Here is a 4,501-nt window from a genome sequence, read left to right as displayed (position 1 = left end):
GGGAGCTCAGATTTCCCGAAAGGAAAGCTGTGTGGTTAGAAGAGTATAGTTAAAGAAATGCAGTTGTAAACTTCACTCAGAATCAAGTGCGATTGCACCAAGACCCACATTCCTTCGTTGACTCAGCACTTTCACCGAGTGAGGAACATATTGTCACAAAAAGCAGGAACATTTGGCAAAAGAGAATGAGTTTGATTTTTCTTCCTCCAGTTGTTCCAGGGTAAGATCGACCAGAACCGCGTCTGGAGGGTAAAAGCAATGTTAAAATTCACAGAACGAGTGAATCCTTTATACGTCGTTTCCCAGAATACCTGCCCAGGAAGGAGGTCACTGAACTTCTAAACCTTTACATTTTCCGGCAGAGCATCTGTCATTAGTTCATGGTTGCGCAAAATAATATCTAATTCAGGACAATTGTTTGATCTGGTGATTGCAGTGGAATCGGTCAGTTAGTTGAAGGTTTAGCGTTTCTGTGTAGTTTGATTTAGCGACACTTCCAATTGCTATTTTATTGCTGAAACAGTTGAACAATTGTTAGGACTGTTAAGCTTTTACTCCAGATAGAGAGAGCTTATATTCATATCATTAATAAATAATACAAATTGCATTCTTCGTGAATTTAGCACAGTTTTATATCACAAACCTTTATAACTAGTACATACAGCGAGCTTATTGGATGTGTTTGGAAAACTGTGTTTGTTTAGCTCTGAATTGAAGTCTTAATTAACTGTTGTGCTTGAAGACACAAACGAAACATTTTATTGTCAATGTGAAGTATCACACAGTTAAATTGTGACTCTCGGACCCTTCCTTACCAATGGTGAGCAACCGTGATCTTGATGCCGAATGAACAAAATGCAGGAGAGAGACAATAATTAAATGGGGGCACTGAGCTTGATGATTTCTGGAATTCTTTCATTTTTAAACAGCATGAAGCAGCGCTGAGACATATTTTAACGAAACAAGGCAACAAGTGGGTTCGACAGATCTGCACATAACACATCTCAAAATTTAGTGAGGAAAGGGTTTTCAGCAAAAATGTAATGACAGGTGAGAAACGTCGGCCATTAAATGGACAGTATTCAGCTGCCCAGGTCATTAATTCATTAGTTCATTTATGTCTGTCTTTCTGTCCGCCTGTCTGCCTGACTGCCTATCTCTCTGTATTTCTGTCTCTCACTACTTATTTGTCCCTCTATGTAACAGTCGCTCTGTCTATGCAAGAAAACTGTCACATAATTCACCGACGAGATTTGGCCAACTGAAATTTCTCTTGAAAATATATGCAAGTGAAGATGGGTTACAATTATTTGAAAGAAGTAATACTCAAAGAAAGCTTAAAAATCAGCTCCGTTCCACGAACTCCAGTGACAGGGCAACTGTCTACAAAACTCGAGAAACAATATCACATCCATAAGACAGGTAGACTGCAACAATTAAACTGCATTTGAGTAATTCCAAAAGTTAATGGCTTAAAAGCCAATTAATGGCTTAGAAGACAATTAAAAACATTTTTTTTTGCTGGAAATCACAGCAGGTCTGGCCGCATCTGTGCAGAGAGAACAAGCCAATGATGACTCGAGTCTGGATGACTCTACGTCAGGTGGGGTTACATGTGCGTGACATGAACCCAAGATCCCGGTTGAGGCCGTCCTCATGAGTGCTGAACTTGGCTATCAGTTTCTGCTTGATGATTTTGCGTTGTCCTTTGTCTCGAAGGCCGCGTTGGAGAATGTTTACCCGAAGGTCGGAAGCTGAATGTCCTTGACTGCTGAAGTGTTCCCCGACTGGGAGGGAACACTCTTGCCTGGCGATTGTTGTGCGGGGTCCATTTTTCCATTGTCGCAGTGTCTGAATGGTCTCGCTGATGTACCATGCTCCGGGGCATCCTTTCCTGCAACATATGAAGTATACAATGTTGGCCGAGTCACATGAGTGCGTACCATGTACCTGGTGGGTGGTGTCCTCACGTGTGATGATGGTATCTGTGTTTATGATCTGGCATGTCTTACAGAGGTTGCTGTGGCAGTGTTGTGTGGTGTCGTGGTCGCTGTTCTCCTGAAAGCTGGGTAATTTGTTGTGAACGATGGTCTGTTTGAGGTTAGGCGGCTGTTTGAAGGCGTGTAGTCGAGGCGTGGGTTAGGCCTTAGCGAGGTGCTCATCGTCATCGATGACATGTTGAAGGCTGCGAAGAACATGGCGTAGTTACTCCACTCGGGGGAAGTACTGGACGACGAAGGGTACTCGGTTGGTTGTGCCCCGTGTTTGTCTTCTGAGGAGGTCTATACGATTTTTTGCTGTGGCCCTTCGGAACTGTCGATCGACGAGTCGAGCATCATATCCCATTCTTACGATGGTGTCTTTCAGCGTCTGTAGGTGTCCATCGCGTTCCTCCTCGTCTGAGCAGATCCTGTGTATTCACAGGGCTTGTCCATAGGGGATGGCTTCTTTAACGTCGTTAGGGTGGAAGCTGGAGAAGTGGAGCATCATGCGGTTTTCCATGGGCTTGCAGTAGAGTGAAGTACTGAGATGCCCGTCTTTGATTGAGATTCATGTGTCCAAGAAAGAATCCGATTCTGAGGAGTAGTCCATGGTGAGTTTGATGGTGGGTTGGAACTTGTTGATGTTATCATGTAGTCTTTTCAGTGATTCTTCGCCGTGGGTCCATACGAAGAAAATGTCATCGATGTATCTGGTGTAAAGCATTGGTTGGAGGTCCTGTGCTGCGAAGAAGTCTTGCTCGAACTTGTGCATGAAGATGTTGGCATATTGGGGTGCGAATTTGGTCCCCATGGCTGTTCTGTGTGTTTGGTTAAAGAACTGGTTGTCGAAGGTGAAGATATTGTGGTCAAGAATGAAGTGGATGAGTTGCAGGATGGCATCTGGAGATTGGCTGTTGTTGGTGTTGAGTGCTGAGGCTGTCGCAGTGATGCCGTCATCGTGGGGGATACTGGTGTAGAGAGTCTAGACATTCATCATGGCGAGGAGTGTTCCTGGTTCAACTGGTCCGTGGGTGCTGAGTTTCTGTAAGAGGTCTGTGGTGTCGTGGTAGAAGCTGGGGGTTACCTGTATGATGGGTTTCAGGATGCCCTCGACGTATGCAGAGAGGTTCTCACACAGGGTTCCGTTGCCTGATACGATAGGACGTCCGGGTGTGTTGGCTTTGTGCATCTTTGGGAGGCAGTAGAAAACTCCCACACGGGGAGTACGTAGGATGAGAGCGTGTAGGATGCTTTGAAGGTCTAGATCAAAGGTCTTGATCAGTCTGTTGAGTTGGCAGGTGTGTTCTTTGGTCGGATCTGTGGGTAACTGTCTGTAGTGTTCCTGGTTGTCCAGCTGTCGGTATGCTTCTTTGCAATAGTCCATTCTGTTCTGTATGACAATGGCTCCTCCTTTGTCTGCTGGTTTGATGACGCTGTTGCCGTTAGTCTTGAGAGCGTGGATGGCGTTGCATTGTGGTCGATTGACATTCTGGACTATCTTGTGTGTGCGGCTGATGAATCTTGCGTTGATGCATCTTCTGCCAGCTTGAGCATACATGCCCAGAGGGGTCGAATTTTACTCTTTTTCTTCGGTTGCTGCACTGCGGATCCCTCTGTCTGCTGTTCTGGATCATTGATTGTCTCATTGGGTTCGCAGCTGACATCTTGGGATTTGTGGAAGAATTCTCAGAGCCTCATTCTCCTGATGAATTCCTCTGTGCCTGCCACGAGACCGATGGGATCCATGTTGGTGGTGGTGCAGAAATTGAGCCCTCCACTGAGAACTTCGTTTTCGTCTGGTTGAAGGGTGTGGTCGGACAAGTTGACAATGGACTTCCCTGTGTTTTCCACCGTGGTACCAGGGGAGGCTTGGTTGCTGCTGGTGGTGATGCCGAGTTTCTCAAGCTTGCTGTTCTTGGTTTGCATGTAGACAGCGTAGTTCTTTTCCCTCGTCTGCTTGGCAATGTATCGTAGCTGGTCTGCTGTGTCCTGAGCACAGGCAGAGAACATGGACTCTATCTTGGTTTCGAGGTTGCGGCGTCTGCTGTAGAGCTGGTGTCCGAGATGTTTGAGGAGTACGAGGTACGATGGCAGAGTCTCTCAGCGTAGTCTGTGTTGTAGGTCGACTTGAGTGGGTTCGTGATCTGTCGTCCTTTCGGTATCTTGTCTGCTTTCTTGCATCTCTGTAGAAACTTGATGTCTGTGTCGATATGCACGCTCTTCTTGGAGATCCTCTCCACTTTGAGCCGACAGTTTGTTGTCGATGGTAGCCATGATGTGGAGATGCCGGTGTTGGTTGGGGTGGAAAAATGTAAGAAGTCACAAAACACCAGGTTAAAGTCCAACAGCTTTATTTAAATCACAAGCATTCGGAGCGCTGCTCCTTCGTCAGGTGAAGTGAAGAGATGCATATAGGCACAGTATATATAGTCAGAGAACACTGCCAGATGATTATCCTTCGCAGCGGTCAACATTTCATCGATGATGAAGAACACCTCGCTAAGGCCATCCACACGCCT

At 46.0% G+C, this 4,501-nt stretch overlaps 1 pseudogene; it reads right to left on the bottom strand.

Moving 5' to 3' along the window:
- Positions 1–1,599: 1,599 nt before the first annotated feature.
- LOC147087512 (uncharacterized) lies at positions 1,600–2,976 on the bottom strand (annotated as a pseudogene).
- Between the last annotated feature and the right edge of the window lie 1,525 nt (positions 2,977–4,501).

The sequence above is a fragment of the Somniosus microcephalus genome, unplaced genomic scaffold, assembly GCF_052327205.1.
Source record: "Somniosus microcephalus isolate GS21.2 unplaced genomic scaffold, FLI_Smic_1.0 unresolved_chr5, whole genome shotgun sequence".
Taxonomy (NCBI): Eukaryota; Metazoa; Chordata; class Chondrichthyes; order Squaliformes; family Somniosidae; genus Somniosus; species Somniosus microcephalus.
This window is presented reverse-complemented; position numbering and strand designations above follow the sequence as displayed.